We start from the raw sequence: 19,968 nt of genomic DNA on the forward strand, positions 1-19,968 counted from the left end.
TTAAAAAAAAAAAAAAAAAAAAAAAAAAAAAGTGAGAGGTAATGTGATTTAATATATTAGCCACAGAGTAAGTGAAAAAAATGAGAACCCAGCAGAAAATTAATATTTATCTCTTACCAGTATATAACAAGCTTTGTTAAAAATGTCTGAAAGCAAAGAAGAGTTTGTTAGACAAATTATAATTTTAATTGCAGACGTAATTGATTATACTCAGCATGCTCATTAGGTTAAGGGAGAATATGAGTCAACTCTCAAGGTCATTACAGTAATAGATATTGTAGGCATGTAATTTGTGATAAGCTGGTTCGCGAACATCTAATTGCTCATTCATGGCAGCATGTCTGGCACTTCTACTCCCCAAACACCTCTTTGTCCAATTTATTTAACACCCCTTAATATTCCAGGGTCAAATTTACTATGGGAGACATCAAGCAGTGAATTTTCAACCTCCAAATTATTGCACCACTTCGCCCTTTTTGTGCCTCAAAGACAGAGCCTACATTACCAAAAATTAGTGGTCTGACAGTAGGCAGGGTACATCACAAATAGAAATACTAACCCACAGAGACAAGCTAGAATTTCTCATTGAAAACAGCTGTTCTCTGCCCTCCCCAATGGCAGTCTTATATTGTAATAGGATGCCAAAAGAGATGTTCTTTTTAAAAAATGCTCTATTTAATCAGAACATTGTCTTCCTATTGTTCCTAGGGAGAACACACAATCACAGTGTTTTGTTAACTCTTTCATTATTGTTTCTTTTCAAGACATTGATAGAGTGTCTTTAATATTAGCTTTCTCTTTGTCTGAAAATCAATTGAAATGTCACACATCAATTCTTACCAACCAGACAAAACAGAAAGGACTGCTTACAGTATCAGCTACAAGTAACAACTGTACTTCCCTCTGATATAATGCCTTATTTTTATAGATCCCAGAAAAGCAAATGTCTTGTCTAGGGCATGGGTTGGCACTGGGAGAGGAAGGCAGGTATTGCATATTGTCTTTTTCTACCTCCTTTCTCTGGTCATTTGGTCTTAACTCAGGTTTATACTGTTCTGATTTATTAATCAGTACTGACGCATTGCGTAGCTTTGCAGAGTGTTGGTTGAAGCAAGAGAACCAAAGCAATTCCCACTAGACTGAAAAGTTTGATTCAGTCTGCAGTGCAGCAGGGTGGAAATGTAACATTCCATTCAAATATCTTCATCTCTGTTCTAGGAATCAAGGATTCTGAGGTTTGTTTTGGATTTGCTTTTTTGTTGTTTTTGCTTTCTTTCAGAAAAAGAAAGGAAGAAATAGCTAGCATGTGTCTCAGAGGAGCATGGCTTTCCTTTGCAATAATTTTCATTACTTGCAACTTTTGCAAGTTATTATTTTTAGTTGATGTGAGATAGTAATTTTTCCACTCGTGGTGGAAAAGTGCAATAGGTACTGCTGTAGTCATTTAATTATATACCAAATTAATTCCAATTTTATTTAATAGTAAATCTTTTAATATTTTTGGGAGATTCAGAAGTCTGAAGTTTCTCTTCAGAAAATTATTCTATGTAGAAGACTCTTTTTATGTATGGGCTCTAGTCCAATCTTAGTCCTTGACAGTACAGTTTTGCTATTAAAAGCATTGTCTCCAATGATATGTGTCTCCTTTCCAGTGTAGAAGTTAATTTGTTGGTGCTGATTATCTGCTCCATATTACCAAAAAAGTCCTACTGCTTAATAATATATATCAATCTGTTAACCACCTTGTAGAATGACCTGCTGAAAAAAATTGTAATGCAAACACACTGCCATCTGTTGTGTAGTTATTCTTCAGTAATAGTACATAAACTGGAGATATGTCGAAGTGATTTAGTAAGTCAACAAATGTAAAATATGACTTGGTAAATACAGTGTTTTATACTGAGTTTTATTAATCATTGTCATCTGCAAGATTATAGCAGATATACCGATCTATTCAAAGTCCAGTTTGTTTTGTTTCATCTATTGAATGCTGATATCAGAGCTAGTGATAAGGAACATGATGCCGATTATAATAATTAATTACTTGAAAAATAAGGATTTTTGAATGCTGAAGTTGGTACAAAGCCCACTGAAAAAAATGGAAAGAATCAAGTGACGCAGAGGAATGTCAGGAAGTCCTAAGTACCTTAATTTAATCAATTCACAGTATACATTTGCATTTGTACTGGTGGTCACACTATCTGTTTTAAAAAGTATATGTGGAGTTATTAGTCACTTCAGAAGTGGGGCTAATGGTATCCAAATAAAATGGGTATCTCCTGGAAGCAGAGGCTATGTTTTAAGCATAATATTACAGTATAGACTACAGAAGAATAAAGAATATATGTAAGCTGGATTCTTTTTCTGTAAGTATAGTTCCAAAAATGGTGTTTAGACATCCTAATAATTAATGAAGAGGTTTCAGATGAAGAATTTTCCAGTATCCTATCCTTTTGCTAATTTCCTTTTTTCATTAAGAAAAGATAAATTGTATCCAATTATTGAAAATTATGTAGGTCATTATCATGAATGAAACTGCAATTAAACTCAGTTTTTACAAAAGAGAAGAGGTTATCTTGTCACAATGTAGGTGTTAGTGTGCCTTGCTTGGCTCATATTCCTGCCTTCAGGCCAGGATTGTATTGAGGTGAAGTCCAACATCAGACTGAAGTGCTATATTTGCAGTAGGACTGTGCTGAGAGATTTTCAAGTGCCCTAGAATCAGAATTGAGATCCTACTGGTGGCCATTCAAGTGATTGTACAGTGTCTTGTTGCAGTTCTTGTTCAGTTGCTTGGTAGGGGATAGCCTTGTTATCCCAAGCAGAGGTTACCCCTTCCCATGTAGAGCAATCAAAAGCAGCTGGTGGTGCATCAGTGTGGTGCAGACCCAGGCTGGTCTGTTCCCCAGTGCTGGCAGCTCCTCAGAAAGCTGGGGGATCCAGAGGCAGCCTCTCATCTGAGGTTTTGTCCCAAAGAACCAATAATTTCACTGCTCAGTGCAGTGTGCAGAAGGGTGGGAAGCTTCTGGCCTTGAAGGAGGAGAGGAAACTCTGCAGTGATTTGTGGCAGGGGGGAAATAGTTGCCCTTGAGTAGAAAAACTGAGAGAAAGGGACAGGGATAAGCAAAGACCCCAAAGAGCAAACTAAGCATGATTCTTCTGTGCTTGCCAGCTGTTTACACCGATCGAAAACAATTTAAATAAAATAACAGCAACACCAAAACCTCAGTGTCACCACAGTAATACAGGCTTGAAAGCAGTTGTAGGTGAACTGGTGCTGGTCTATCAACAGGACAAGGAGCGGAATGTATGGCCTGCGGGACCCAGCTCATGTGGTCCCACATTGTGCCCACCAGCTCAGATCTTGGCTCTCATTGGAGCCATGTTTGTGCTCTCCAGCTCCTGCGGCGCTGGCACGTTTGTGTTCTTCACAGATCAGGTGGATTTTATCAAGTGAATAAAGAAGGACTATAGGGATGACATTATATAACCACTGACGTTACTCAGAATGCTGTACCTGAGGAAATGTAAAGAAACAAGATTTATTCTATTTTCTACCCAATTTTAATAAACTAATCTAGCCCTGTAAGTTATGTTGAACTAAATTACAGTTTTTGTGTTACTTTCACCTTAGATTTCACTCTGATTATTATAGGCTTGGCTGCAATCACTGGCAATTACAGCTTCCCATCCTTTTCTAGGAATATACAACATGAAGTGTTTTGCTCTTTACACTTTTTTCTATTTATTGTTCACATCCAGTTGGATGTACTAATAAGCATTAACATGCAAATAATTATAATCAAGATTTGATATCCGTAGAGAACAAATGCTAATACAGTTAATACATCAAATATGAAAGAGGCTTTTAATTCAAGAAAGAAAAAAAGATTAAAAATATTAGCTTTTTATATGAAAAGCATTTGCAATGATTATAAATTCTATTGAGCTGGCAGAAATCTGAGCTTCGAGCTTTCAGTATCTCTCATTAATGTTTAGCCTCAAGAATGAGTTTATAATAAAGGGACTTATGCAGACAACAGATAAATAGAAATGATACAGCCAAGAGGGCTGAAGAGCCCTGGGTATGTTTGTTGTCGTCTTACCACACTGATTTCCATCAGAGGTGCTGAATATGCTAAGAGTTGTGTAGAAGATGAAGTGAAATGCAATATGTGTTGATAACGGCTAAGGCTAGAATGTCAGGAAATTATTTTCCTTTGATTTTCCTCTAGGTTTCTTTTCCTTATTATTACTTCCTATGGGATGGAAAAGGTTAGCTTCGATCTTGCAAAGTCAGCTGCTTGGACTAAACCTGCAGATCTCAGTGGAATGATAATTGGGAGAAGCCTAATGTGCTGTAAAACAGAGGTCAGTGTGGGTAATATAGTGACCTGGCAGGTTTTGAAAGCTGAGCATCTCCTGTGGATTCAAAGGAAATTTTATCTGTGTAGGCATCATGCACCTCCATGGTGCTTCTTTTCACGGGACTATGGATCCCGTGTGAGAGTGGGACCTGAATGTAGAAGAAGGATAGAAGCAAGCCATCAGTTTCCAGTGGGACAGAATGAGCTGAGTGGTTTCCTCTGAAGTAGAAAAGCCAAAGAGAGAACCTCTCTCTCCTGCAGCAATCAGGCAGGACTGAAGTAAGAAGCGGGGAATGGTGTAGGCTGAGGACATCTTAAAGAGGGACACAGAGTTGAGGTTAGGTGGGAAAGGCTGGCATGAGTATGTCTACAGATTGAGTTGGAAACTCAGCAGGGAACAGAGGAGAGAGCTATGTTATTTGGGCAAGGTGCACTACTGTTTTAAGCAAAATCCTTAGGTAAACAGGTCTGGGGTGATGGGACTTGGAAATGCTGTGCATGTATAAGCTGAATGGAATATTCTTCCCTAAACAAAGTCTGCTAAAAGCAGTCATCAGATGAAAAATGAAAATGCACCAAAACTAGGAGCAATATCAGCACTTTGTTTTCACAGTGTTTGCAATGAATGCTTTGAGTGTTCTGAGTCTCAACTGGAAGCTTTTTTCTAAATGGATTTCTTGTATAGCCCAGTCAATAAATGTGAGTAACCTCAATCTCTTATCCTAAGCACTGTTATATTTTATGATTTTTTCATAAAAATTAATCACTTAAATATTTAAGTCTTAATTAATTAATGAGAAATTTACACCCAGTGCAGTGTGATGTCTGTTGGAAAAACGACTTAATAGGCTTTCAGTCCTGCCATTGTTCTGGCTTGTCAATGAATTACTTAAGTGTCATTTGTTATACAAGTTGAGTCAATAAAGTCCTTTAGTTGTTTTTCAGAGAGTGAACATTATTTTCAGATAATGTATATCTAATTCTCTTTTCCCTTTAGTCTGTCTGCATTGGTTAGTGTGGGTTATTATTAATTAGCCCTTCATAGCAGATTAGGCAGGAAGGATCATGATGCAGTAATAAATAATGGTTCACAGAGACAAAATTCTCTAATTAGAGAGTATGGCTTAGTGGTGAGCAGTGTCTTCAAATGGATTGCCATCTGTGAAATTAAAGCTGATTTCCTTCATTTGCTCATATAATATTTCTAAAGAAAGTGGCTCTTTTTTATTTATGGAAATTATATATTCTCTTTCATTATTTTCTCTTAATTGATTCTACATTCCTGTAATTACTAAGCAATGAAAACATACAGTGCAGGAGAAGAACCACGGTAATGGATAACATGACCCCATAGTATTTGCCGTGTGAATCGTGGAATATCATTCTGCTTTAACACATTCCTTTTGATGTATTTAGATGAAATGAATGTAAATACAAATTCCTCTTTCCAGGGGAATAAACTGCATCAGTTTGTGTTCTTTTTTCACATCGGATGTAGAAACTGGAGTAAGTTTAGGTATGTCAGTTTTTGCTTTTTAGACTCTTTGGATAGAAGACAAAGATTCTTGCTTTCCCATCCTTTCAAAACTTTGGTTTGTAAATGGTGAAATATTTAATCAGGAGTTACATAAATAAGAATAATCTATTGAGGGTCAACATAGTCATGACGTTTTTTTGTTGAAGTAACTAGTCTCCATGAAAAAATGCCAGTTATCCAAGGACATGCTAAAAATCCTGGACACCTTTGAGACCCAAAGCTTTGAGGTTTTTTTCTTTTGCACTAGAAACTGATGAAATAAAAAGATCTAGAAAAAAAAAAAAAAAAAAAAAAAAAAAAGATAATTGAAACTGGATATTTTTCATCTTTCTCTGATTCTTTTTATAGGGAACCCTCTCTGGTCTCCAACTAAGAGTTTGTTGAGGGAAGGTAGTTAACGGGATGCTTTTGATAAACATGACAACATTAGCAGTGCAGACACACCCTTGTTTTCTGCAAAAGGAAAATACTGATGTTTTTGTCAGCGATTTCAGTAATGAACTTTAAAGTTCAGACCTGGTGTTTGGTAGCTGTTGTTTGAAGAATAACCTCTGTGGTTTCATTGAACAGGTTATGAATTACAGTTAAGTCAAAGATTATAACTCTTGAGTTCTGCACCTATTGATTGCCATGTGGAGATAAAAAAAAAAAAATAATAAATCTTTTTTCCTCCCCTGGATAATATAGATAATTAGAGGTACTGTTAAGAGACATTCCCCTTCTTGTGCAGCATCTGGTTGTTGCCAGTCCCGCAGCAGGAGATCGGCCCTGATGGATGACTTGGTGGGGCTGGGCGGTGCTGGTACTTGTGCTGCTGGAGACGTCACAGGCATTGCCTTTCAGAGAGCTGCTGTTAGGCTGGGTGTGCTGGATGCCTCTCAGAGATGTGGAGGAAAAGTGAACTGAATTAAAGCTTACCTTTTACTAAAAAACTCCCCAAGGCCTATTCCACCATCTATCTGAGGGTTTCAAGTAGGTTTTCCAGTGCAACCTAACTGTGATAGTTCATGCGTTACGTATTGAGAAATCGATCAGTGAAAACCGTAGGAGCAGAATTAATCAAATGTTCACTTTATTTATGAACGTGTTTTCCCTGTTACATTTCCACCAGGATACCTAATGAAACTGTGTCAGGAAAAGGGTGGTTCCTGTCATGCTCTCCCTTCTCTGATTTTACTTAGGAAGAAAAGTTGTTTCTAGTTTTTCTTCATAGTAAGGTAATAAGTAAAGCTGTAACAAGCAAGTTTGAATGTGCACAGAAGACTGCCACAGAAGGCTCAGCAGACCTCACATTTTCTTCAGCAAAAAGTTTGAAAGTATCAGAAGGAAAAAATCTTAGAGATTTTCATATAAAAACTAGTAATTCTATCCCTGAAGATGCCCCCAAGAAAACAAAGGAATTGCTTAGTAAAACAACTGCTGTATTGCAGTGTAAAAATCCACTTTTAAGTCATCTCACCACAACAGGCTCTTTACACTGAAATGGAGAAATTTGATCTCTTACAAATTATGAACAATGCATGAATTGCAATTTATTTTTTTCAGTGATGTTTTTGCAAGTGGACCCAGAACAGTGTAAACATACTTCTGTCTCTGCTTACAGTTAATGTATGTCCTGTGACAGCCAATAGAAAGAATGCATAAATGTACGCGTGTCTTCTCTTCTCAGTTCCAAACACCCTTTGACTTTGAAATAAGCAAGTAGATCTAGAAAGAAAATATACTGTAATTTCCTTCTAATAGGTCCAAACTCCTGAAAATGCAACAGAAGCAACTCAGCAATTTTAGTGCCAGATGGATGAAAAAAAATTGCATATTAAGCTTTCTTCATTAATTAAAAAGTGAATACCGTGGCTTAGGTTTACAAATATCTCTAAACAGGTTTGCATCTTGGGACAGGGTGCTGCTAAAGCACTAAATATTGGCCTTGGATATTGTTTTGCTTGAATGTTAACAAGGTAGGAATCACACTGATGGCATACCAGAATTAAAACAGGAATGGGTGAAAAAGCATTTCAGAGTACATCACAGGGAGTAGTGCTGGAGGCAGAGGGGTTTGGACAAAATGGACTGAGACTTTTGTCCTAGCTTTAATGCTTGAGCTTTCCTAGTTAAAGTCCATTGCATTTATGTCAATTTAATGATGCTTAAGCATAGCACCCCAAGCAAGAGCTAAACTAAAAGTGCTTGCACGTACACAGAAAGAAATTCAATTAGGCTCCTGTCTACAGTCCACAGCCCAACACATCCTAGAAGGCAAAATCTCTGTAGGATTTGCATGTGCTCATCTCTGCATAAATGATGTAGGTATGGGCTGCAATGCTTCACTGATGCTCTTCATTTTTCTCCTCTGGGCCCAAGTGTTCAAAGTGTCAGAAGTCAGAGCTGCCTGTTTGCTGCATCTCAGATAAGAAGGGGAAGGTGTTTGATCAGAAGAACAACTCTTACCATGACACACCACTTGTTCCATTTCTCTTATAGCTCTTGAAAATCCCTCAGCAGCTTTTCATTCAAGGCATTCAGTTTTTTTCAACGCAAACACATCTGCTGAGAATTAGCAGATTGGGCGCGCGTGCAGACCTCACTACATTGGTTTCAGTTTTAATATTGTCCTCTGCACGGAGTTGAAGAGAGCGAATAGTGAGAGGGCAGTATCTGGCCTTACTCTAACAAATTTATTGATAAATGTGAAAATAATATCTGATTAGTATGGCATAGTGCTGTACCAGTTCTGTGCTAGCTGCTTTTTCTATGCTGCAGATGAGTGACAGTAGCTGAGAGGTTTTGCTTACACTGCTGCTGCTCCCAGGTGATGGCTGTGCTACCACCCGGCAAGCTGAACAGAGAAGTGACTGCAACAGATTGCTTGTTACCACACTCTAACTGACAGAGAGCAGTGGATTACGCTGTTTTTAGAATAAATTAGGATAAAAGCCACACTGCAATTTTAGAGGGCAAAATCTGGGGTTAAATTTTGATGCTAAAGGAAGTGTGTGGTAATTCCCACTAAGTTATGCTGTATAACAGGAATGAGAAATGAACATCTGTCACATGGAAAAAGAAGTAATGCACAGTTATTATTCCATAATACAAATTCAGTGGATGGAGATTGACAGTATTTTATCTTCTGCCTGTCTCACGTTCCCGTGTGCATAGCTCATGTCATTTTGACCTTTTGAAAATGTTGGCAGGAACTGATTTTTGACAAAATCAGTTGACTAAAGTACAACCATTTGCTTTACTTAAAAAGCAAAACAAAGCTATTACTAAGCATTACCTGTTGTGGCAGAAGTCTTACGATTGTGCTTGCAATTAAACAAATGTTGTCTTAGCTTGAAATAAGAGACATTACATTCAAATAGAATGAGAGAGGTGATAAGGGGAATCAGAACTGGTGATAAAGGAAGATCTCTTGATTTTAGTCTTCGGAGGGGAGGTTGTAGTGGGTCTTGAATGGGAAAACAGTTTCATGTAGATTAAAGATCATGTTAGTGCAAGGAGATGCAGGATAGATGTAGGACTACTGAAATACCAGGCTAAGATCTTTTCAGACTTTGAGGATAGGTGTAAGTGGAAGACATTTGATTTGTCACGGTGTCAGATGATATCCCTGACCCAGCAAGGCAGGCAGCACTCATAGTCAGTGCAGAAGGGAACGTTATGGGGTGAGAGTGGGAAGCTGAGCCAGTGTGCACAGGAAGGAAGTGATGGCACTGTCAGAGCTGTGAAGAAGAAGAAATGACAGGGAAAATGGAAAATGAAAGTTTTTCTAAGGGAGCACTGAGAGAAAGATCAGAAAGTAGAAAGCAAACAAAGGGATGGCTGACTTAGAGTGGCAAGGGAAAGACAAGATTTCAAAGAGAGATTTACAGGCTGGGACAGACATTTTATTAGTAAAAGATGGCTAGAAATACAAGGCGCACACTTTCTCATCCAACAACTCTTTGCATTATCATATTTATGTAACAATAAACTGTTTATGGCCAAAGGGCTTGTTAGATATCCAGCTACTCTGTAGGTTTGCTGAGATCTGATTTTTGCAGATAGCTAAATGTCCCTGAGTGCTGCATTTCTCCCATAGTGTCTTAAACACTTTCTCTAGAGGAGCCGTCACAATGCATGTCAGAAAACCAACCACACTAGAATGTTTTTAGCTTTACATAAGAAAATGTGCTCCTTGTTTTTGCTGAACATGAAAACAAAAGACTGTAGTAAAAGAAGGAGAAAAAGAAATCCATGAATTATTTAAAAAGGAAATCGTAACAAAGGAACTTATTTGACAACACTGCTAACTTAATTTGTTGTCAGGTAGAAACAATTCAAAATCTTTCACTCTGCTCCCTCTAGATGTTGCACTACAAAAAGTACTTTGTTTACTTTTTTTTTTTTTTTTTTTTAATGCATTGCTCCTTATAATTGTCATCTGTAGAACTTTTCTGTACAGGTATTTTATTTTTAGATTACAATTGTGAAAATGTAAAATTCAGTGAAATAAGTAACATGTTCCGGGTTGTCTAGCAAAGAATATCCTTGGTGGTTTGTTTTCCTTCACACCAATATTTCCAAGGTGACTGTGAGAGAAGAAGTCTGTCTAAATAGTCAATTTCTTGTTTCATCTTGTCAGTAGAAAGACCTGCAATGATCTCTAGTACTAAGTGCTACCTATTCACAGTAGATTTTGTGTCAACTAATTTTAATAGTAGAGCAATCAATACTTTTTTTGTTGTTGTTGTTTTGCTGATCTTGCAAAAACTTCACACTACTTAACAGATACCTACAAACCTTGTGGGATGTTAATGCATGCCTTCAATAATAGCATCCATATACCAGGCCTTCATGGTCAGCTGTGATCTTCTAGTTTTTTACTTTATGGATTTTTAAATTAATGTCATCTATTTGTGTCTATTTGAAACATGCATTTCACATGAGCTTTATCCAAGTACCCAGTTCCCATGATTTGCCAACTTCATGGGAGACCTTACAATTAATTTCCATTGCAAAAAAAAAAAAATAAAGCCACAAAAGCCTTGAAATTTTTCCACTTTTCCACACTTTCCTTTGTTTAGGAAAAACAGAAACAAACGTCTGTCTGTGCTATGAGGTTGTTTTGTCAGTGCTGGGGGAATTATGTGAAATCTTTGCTCCAAAATTCTCCGTTATTTTGTTCATAGATTCTTAAGTCAGCATGGTACATAGGAGGAGCATGGTAGTGTGAATAGCGGTGTTGGCTTACACCATTTATTTTTTATTATTATTCAAGTACTTTCTCACTAACAATGGCAGTCTCGTGTTTCAAGTTGAAGCCCTACTGTGGGTAATAATATGACAACTACCTCTTCAGATACGTTCCTTATTGCTCTTTGATTTTGGCTTAAATCAGTGGTATGAATGTTACTAGTATAGCTCTTTCTAAATTCACATGGAACCTGTGGGGTTGGATTGTGGGATATTTTTTGTTTGTTCTTTTTTTTTAATATTGAAATTCACCTAATATTACTCTTAATATTAAAGGCTGTAAACAACCTTCAGGTTGGGATTTCAAATGAGACTGAAAGAGCGAGGTGCCCCGCTCTCATTGGAAGGGTTCACTGAGAATCTTGGTGTTAATAGATAACAATAGGTTGAGAGTTACACCATAGAATCATAGAATCATAGAATCACCAAGGTTGGAAAAGACCTAAAAGATCACCCAGTCCAACCGTTCACCTATCGCCAATAGCTCCCGCTAAACCATGTCCCTCAACACAACATCCAGTCTTTCCTTGAACACCCCCAGGCTCGGTGACTCCACCACTCTTGTGGACAGATTGTGATCAGCTAGCATAGTACATATTCACGTGGAATGGTTAAATTTGTTTCTGCTCTGTCCTGCACTTAACCTTGTGATACCCCATTACTTGATTTATTTACCCTCTGTTAGAGTAGATTTCTCTGGTATAGGTATTAATATTTGAGGATAGGAGTACCAAGAGAGGTCTGGATGCTGTGTTGGTAGCAAGCAACTATGGGGCAGTATTAGTTTTGTCCTCCGGTTGTTTACCAGGAAGATTAAAACAGCCTGGCATCCAGCAACCATTATGCTGTCTGCTGTATCCTTGCATTCTTTGGGAAACAGGAAGCACTAAGTGACACTCGAGTGATTATTCTATTGCAGTGATGTAGTTGTGCTGTATGGCTCTTCATCTGCCCTGTATTTTAATTATGCTGCAAAGCTCCCCAGTGAGGCAGGTAAAACAATATTTAAGATTGTTCTATCTGCCAGAAAATGCAGCTACATCTCCAAAAATATACAGTGCCATTATTTAAGGCAGCTTGTGAAAATGTGGTAAGAGAAATCTGATGGGATGGAAATTGTTAGGTAGGATCTTGCTTCTCCCATTACAGTTTGTGCAGTATGTTATTGCTAACCTGTCTGCTTATAAAGAAAAGTCCAGTGATCTAATCCAAGATGACCAGCAGTCAGTACATCAGTCTTATGGCTTTGGTGGTAAGGGTTTTCTAAGTTTCCCTAACTGAAAGGTGCAACTTGAAGCCTTACATCATTCACTTAATTAGATGTGCATACAAATCTCTGGGTGGAGAACTGAGTAATAAACAAGTCTCAAGTTCTGCAGAAAGCTGTGTGTGACAGATGTTTCACTTCCAGTCACACTGCAATCGATGGGCTTCTCCCACTCATTTCCATTTTCTAGATATTTTTTTTTTTTTTTAATTTTTTGGGGTAATTTCTTGTAGCTGATGAGTGCCATATGTAATCTGTGGGGATGCATAGCAGCCCTTCAACTCTCTCACCATCCTTTTTGGGGGGGTGAATTAACACTGTTCTGCATGTGCAGATGAACCTAATGAGCCTGACTCTTTCAGAAGTGGTGAAGGTGATCGAGCTGTTCTCCATGCTCTGTTCTTTAATCACTGCAGACTTCCACATTCAATCCCCATAAGCAGTAATTGCTCCTTGTGCCACTGAGACAGGCATGAATAAATAAACATATTCTCAGCCCTGCCCAGGCAAACTTACAGTGTAGTAGTTCTGTGAGAGATCCCAATAAATCAGTTCTGCCTGAAGTGACACATATGGAAGCTGGAGGTATTGGGCATCTCACAGAAGGAACCTGTGCTGCTGATTCCCAGCTGTGGCAGCATATACTCTGTCCTCAAGTCCAGTAACTTCTCCTCAGTGTCTCAGTGCAGAAGTATTTCAGATGTGATGAACTGTGCAGCTGCTTTATAAGATCATTTGGGGCAATGTCTGTGAAAGGGCAACTGTTGTCAAAGCACTCTGTACTCCAGGGGCCGAGCTGGGGAGTGCAGCTCTTTGCAGCGATCCCATTGACCGGATTTCTGTTCTTGGACTTAACAGTGTCTTGCTGCGTGTCCTCAATATGTCAGTGGTTAGCAGTGTGACTGGGCAAGCCATTTCACCTTGTTCCTTCCTCTCCCACCCTTTGTCTGTCTTGTCTGTTTAGGCAGTAAATAAAATGTTTCTTGAGGACAGCAACCGTCTCTTAGGATGTATTTGTTCAGCAAGTACAAATAAGATCAGGGCCCCATGGCGGGGGTTTCTCTGTGCTCTCACAACATGAATAATAAATAATAGCAGAGGTAAACTGATTGTGTTTGTATCATTTATGTGCAGAGGTATTATTGGATGAGACAACAAAGGAATACAATAGGAATGTTCCTGAGTGTTGCAGTAGACAATGATGATTTTAATGTAATTTTTTTTTAAATTTATTTATGGAGCAAATGTTTGTGTGCAATTGATGTAAAGAGTGCTCTTCCTACTGCGTGTGCTAACAGCAGTGTGTCTAATCTCATATATGGAAATTCTATTGTTACTTTTTTAGCAAAAGTAGAAGAAAATAGGCTTCTCTTCTTGAGATAAACACAAGAGGATTTCCTGCTGTCCAAGAGGGTTTGGCATAGTCAAGATATAAACCTTCGAGTATTGTGAGTGCTATCTGCTTGCACAGAAAGACTGCCTTGTTTCCCTCTGGGATTTCCCATACCAGCCACATGCTTCTTTAAACTATGCATGGTTGGATGTTAATGTTGCTGTGTACAGCCTTTGAAGTGATCGAACTCCCACCAGAACTTAGATTTTAATCATCACTTTGATCTGGGGCTGTGCTACAGAATCAGTTACAAATGTGTCTCCAGTCTCTAAATCTAAAATTGTGCAAGACTTCTCCTGTCACATTTCAGAAAGTGCAAATGATGGTATTTGTGAATCAAAGTAAAGTCTGAGGGGAGATGTGGAGCATTACTAGCGGCTCTTAAATATTCCCTAATCTATTTGTTCTGTATAGTTTCTTAGGCTAGAAATAAGAAAACTCTAAAGACATTGTCAGTGTTCTACTTGATAACTTTCAAATTAAGAGAGAAAAATATAGTTTCTCACAGGACATCTGTCAAAGCATTGATATTGTTGCATATATTTATACTTGATAGAATAAGGATTTTTTCAAGTATTTATCATCAGCTTTTGTCCATTCAGCTGTCTTCCACTGTCAGATTGTCAGCAGTAACTGAGCAAGCTAAATTAGTTCAGTACCGATCAACTACAGAAGTAAATAATGAAAGATTATGTGCGCAAGGTACTTCTACCTACACAAATAAAACTAGGACAAGTACATATTTTTCATAGAACTTTTGTTAGTTATAGTAAGCATTGGGATTGCTTAAATCTTGAACAAAAAGAAATATTTAAAGCAGATCTTTCAAAGTAATTATTTCCTTGGAAAATTGATTTATTTTTTTTTATCCTAACTGATCATGTTTGTGTTGCAAACAAAAATATCATTAATGTGCAAAAGAACTTTCAAATGTTTGGTAGAATTAAGGTGTAAAGATGTGAAGAACACGTACAGCAAAGTGATGATGTTGTTTGTGTTTTGGAAGTGCTTTGAGGCATGGACCTGAAACCATTCTGGATGATAGGCAGTGCTTGCAGTGCTTGCCTGCACTGTGTAGTGCCATGCAGCGTAACATTTAAAGAGATTCATTTCTGCGTTCCTGAACTTTGTAGTCAAAATCTATCAAACGGGTAGAGATGTTAAACATTAGGGTTTTTTGTAAAAGATTTGGTGTATCACTGGGGTGTAAGAAATAAGCATGAACAGAAAAAGGAGACTGGATATTATTTGTGTCTGTGTAATACATCTGGCTTGTACTTTAAGGGAGCTGAGTGACTTCCATGAGAAATCAGTAGCAGAATCCCAGATGGCTGTCACTGAGTCCTGATTCACTGCTTCTTTTCAAGATAGGAACTCTGACGTGGTGTCTGCCTGTTCTTCTGCCTCCTATTTTATGACATGTTTTGTATCTTTTGTCCCTATCTTAGTACTTCTGGCATTCCTTTAGTTCCAACTTCCATGTTTTATTTTGCTAAATTCTATTTTAAGGTTAACCACATCACCTTGGTTGCCCAAGGGATGAGAAGATAATTATGAGCAAATCCACTTGTCTGATTTTAAGGAGAATGTAGTATTGCTGTTTCTTTCTTCACTCCAAAAAACAAAACAAAACAAAACAAAAACCGAAGAGAAAAACCACAAGAGAAACATGATACTATAATATGACAGAATAATTGACTTCAGAAGATGGTTTCTCTCAGCTGTGATGTTATATGTCAGTGTCTTACATTATTCATTTCTTTACTCAATATGTTCATCACAGATTTTTTCTTTCAAACTTCATTATTAAGTGACTTTAAAATGAATTTTTCACTCTGTTATAATACTAGAAAAAGTAATAAGTATGAACCTGATCATATTAATATTTCTGTTAGCATCTTCAAATACAACTTGCTTTGTATTAAATAAATTATTAATATTAACATATTAATATTGCAGTAGCAATTGACAACAGTGCATGTGCTGTTCAGACAGCCTCAATTCTTTTGAATGCTCTGCTCCCATGTTGGGAAGAACCTTGAAGAAGTACGTAGATATACTTAGTGGTAGAATAGACCTTAAGCAGACAAAGGAGGCTCTATACTCTTACTCTATCTGAACTTGAAACCAGTTGATGTTTTTGAAGATCTGGGAAGTTTTGACATCCTTTCCAGATTCAGTGCCTTTTTCACAACCAAAAAAAAAAAAAAAAGTCAGTAAGATTTGTCACATGCACTTCTGTGGTACTGACTTCAAGTGTCTACTGTTGACTCAGAGAGCCTCCTAACTGAGGATACTGTTAGGAGTGAGAACCGCTCCTGATACCTATCCCACCTCACTGCATTAAAAAGGCTTTTGCTGCCTTTAGACCCCAGCACCTCTGTGCTGTTGCAGGCAGCAAGTGGGAGCTCTGACTTTTCATCTCTGGAAATTGGAATCCTGCAGCGGGCAACACCAACAATTGTGATAAACTGTGCTCTGTTTCTATTGTAAACACAGCAGGAGGATGGTCTTGGCTGTTGTTAGCGCTGACATCATTTTGTTCTTTTCCACAGATCCATACAGAAGGCCAAAGGGCTTATCTTAGGAAGGTGAAAGGTTCACTGTTCTTATTAGGCACTGAAAAAGAAAGCCTGTAAGTTTGGCTACTTTGGTTCAAATGTTTTTTCAAAAAAGCATTATCTCTACCATGAAACTGTCAGTAGAAATAAGAATTCAGAGGGTCTTTATCTTCCATAATTTAATTTTATTGTGTTTGTGGACTATAAAGTGGATTCTGGCTGCCAAAGATTGAAAAGGATTGCTCTAAACTTCATATAGTGAGTTCATGGAGCCTTTCAAAGAAAACAAATACCAGCACAAAAAAAAAAAAAAAAAAAAAAAAAAAAAAAAACCAACAAAATAATATAGTTTAAAGGTTAGGATTTCTTCTCTATTTCTGGGTTTCTTTGTATCTTTACCCAGGAATGATTGTCTTCCCAGGTGACAGTGTTTACTCCCCAGATACTCCACTCCAATGAAAACACCTGGCCTCCTTTAGCTGAAGTGCCATTTCACAGATTTAGGTTTGATAGGTCTGCATGAAATTGCAGAATCTCTGCGCAACTGTGGAAAGCAGGAAATATCAGGAGGCATTTCAGAACATAAAAACATATAGCATCTTGCTCATTTGGACTACGGTAATAAACTCTCTCCACTTTCTCTCTCATATAGATGCAGGTTCACTGGACGGCATGCTGGAAAAAAGCAACAAAGAAGTTGCTACCAAATGCTCAGCTGTAAGCCAAGCCTTTAAAGTAAGAATGCAGCTGTACGTGACAGGGTAAATTTGTTCACCTGTCATGGAGTCAGTAGCAGTTTCCCATCCTATTTTAATACCAGAACAAGTTACTTGCATTCGTATTCAGTCAAATACGATCAATAGACATCTGTTTGTACATGAATGACTGTACACTGGTACCTGTTTACTCCTAATTAAGCATCATTAGTGATTAGTTTGTCTTCAGAAAGGGAAAAAACCTTCCATAATTAAGAGCTAGTGTGTTATGTGGTCCTATATTTTCCCTTCTCAGAACCTGCATTCTAACAGGACCATTAGTTTGCAGTACATTTGTCTGTATTTAAATGAAACTACATTCCCTTGAAAAGACCATCTGTTCATAAAGACCATCTTTTTCATGCTCCCTGCAGTAAACTTTAGAGAGTGGTAAAATTAGCAAAGGACTGTATTTAAATGAAAATATATGTGGATTGAAGCTAGGTAAAGCTGTTCTGTACACATTAAAATGGTTCTGCACTGGAAAGATTGCAATTATCTTCCTTCTTTATTTTACGGATTTCTTTATGTGCTCTGAATTCTGCCACCTTTGACTGAGTGATTTTATTCTTTCTACCTCCACCTGAATGGAATGTACCAAGTAGCAAATTACTTGAGCTGTGATTATGGTGAAGCTGGTTTTACTTTGTAAAAAATGAAGCACTTACATTTTCATTTTTCTTGGATTGATCATAAATAGCCACATTAAAAAGCTTCAGTGTAAAGGTCTGGATTCTACTTGACCTAAGTAACACTGAGTGCTTCTTTATTCCATGAATTGTCCTATTGTGGAGTGAGGTGCTATTCAGGTTTAGAGTGGCCTGGATGAACAGCAGGTTGGTTCCTTTAAATAAACAGTTCTGTTCAATTTAATCCCATGCATAAACTGAAAGACCAGGCTAAACTGAATGTCAATGAGACAGAACACCACTACCACTACTATAAAGATATTCATGAAAGAACAAGAATAACCCCCATTGAGGTTAGAAATACAAAAAAAAAATAAATGCACAGAAGTGCCACAAATGGAGTTGTAACATTCTGATATTACACAAAGCAGATGAAGTATTCCTGCTACTTCAATGGAGATTGTGACAGCAGAGCCCTTCATGACCTGCACATACATAATCATGGTAGTACAGAGCAAACAAGATAATGTTCTTATCCAGAATTCAGACAAGAGGATAAATGTTAACTCCATACAAGAGTTGAGATATTTTTTTTTCTTAATAGATTATTTCTTATGCCAACTAATGCACATATTGTGGGCTTTCTTTGAAACCTAGGCAAAACATAGAATAAACCAGAAATAATGAACTCACCAATGCTGAAGTACTCAAAACATGATTATTTTTTTTCCAAAGATGAAGGGATGATTACAAAGGAAATTCTTGTCATTAGCTAATAGCTTCTTCTGAAGCAGTAAAATCAGTGTAACCAACAGTAAGAGAATCCTCTGGCCATTATCTCTATTGAATTGTCTCACAGAAGTAAATTACTGTATATCAGACATAAGTCACTGCTGTATGGAGCATGTAAGTGACAGCTCTGTACTGTGGGAGTTACCGAAACTTCAGTATCAATATGACCTGCTGTATACTCTTATCAAAAGCATATGCATCTCTTCTGTGATAAGGTACCTCTGTATGTCAGAGAGACTGCTGAACAGTTTTATTGTCTCTGTTTTCCACATATTGTTCTCCAGAGGAGCTTCACATGGAAGAATGTTATGCATAAATGCAAAAAGAGTTTCCATTTTATTGGGAATTATTTCTTCCAACAAAATATGCAGGCTGAATGAAAAAAAGACCTGGGAGAACTTATTCACAAATGCTGTATCTTGTCAGATTTTAGATGGATCGTGTTTTTACAGGCCCTTTGTATTCAGGTTTTTCAGAATATTAATACAGTTGTGACTTTACTTGTAAAAACAAAAGGCATTATTATTATGAAATCTGACCCAAAACTCTGATACAATGTCCAATGGTATGCACTGATTTGTCAGTTTTATGTTTAGGGTGTGTGTGGGAGGAAGTATTTTCCCTGGTTCAAACAGGGATTATTTTTCAAGAATTCTTTTTCTGCAGGTGGGCTGATAGGCTATGGAGTGTGGTAACAAGAGAGTTAATGTGATGCTGTGTTGCTGTGTTAGGCAAGAAGGACAACCGTAACCAATATCATCTATCTGTCTGCCAGTAATATGGCAAGAATGCAAGAAACATGCATTACAGAAACAGAACTAACGTCCCTGGATTTGTTCAGTTTTCATTTTTCTATCTTGAAGATATGTGAACAAAGCCATGAAAATTGAAAATGGTTGGTTAGTGGTATGTTTTTTGGTTTTGTTTGTTAGCTTGTGGGTGTTTTTGTTTGCTCTTTTTTTAATGATATAGATGTGCATAGTACAGAGCAGGGTAGTGTTAGGCATGCAAGTATATTTACTGCTTCTTAAGAAGTTTGTGCCTGACTATACAGCTCCAAGTACCGTGGAGTAGCCGAAATCAAGAAATGCACCTTTTTTGAAAATTCAGTGAATGATGAAGTTAGCATAGCTGACTGTGTGTGTTCAGGCTATGTCTGCACAGAGTGTGTTTAAAAAAAAAGGTTCAGCAGAGAGATGTCCTTGAGCTTTCTTCTGATTGCTTAGTGTTACTACAAGCCATATCACTTTTCTGGCACAAATTGCAAAGTCTAAGTGCTTGAAGCAAACTACGCATCTATTTTTTAAGCTACTAAATTGTCTATCTGTTTCTCTGGTCATGCTGGAGAAGGTCTTGAGAGCATTTTCAGTGGTGACTTTTGCCAGTGTTTGGTGCCTTCTTTGTTCTTCAGACTCAGAGGCAGCATTTGCCT

At 37.6% G+C, this 19,968-nt stretch overlaps 1 protein-coding gene across 5 annotated transcripts in view; it reads left to right on the top strand.

Annotated features, from left to right (window-relative positions):
• The window catches only part of FHIT (fragile histidine triad diadenosine triphosphatase), a 507,230-nt gene that overhangs the window by 389,530 nt on the left and 97,732 nt on the right, over positions 1-19,968 (top strand). The gene's annotated exons all lie outside the window — the stretch shown is intronic.

This window comes from Centrocercus urophasianus, unplaced genomic scaffold (assembly GCF_019232065.1).
Source record: "Centrocercus urophasianus isolate 14NV4802_14NV808 unplaced genomic scaffold, USGS_Curo_1.0 seq_22, whole genome shotgun sequence".
Classification (NCBI taxonomy): domain Eukaryota; kingdom Metazoa; phylum Chordata; class Aves; order Galliformes; family Phasianidae; genus Centrocercus; species Centrocercus urophasianus.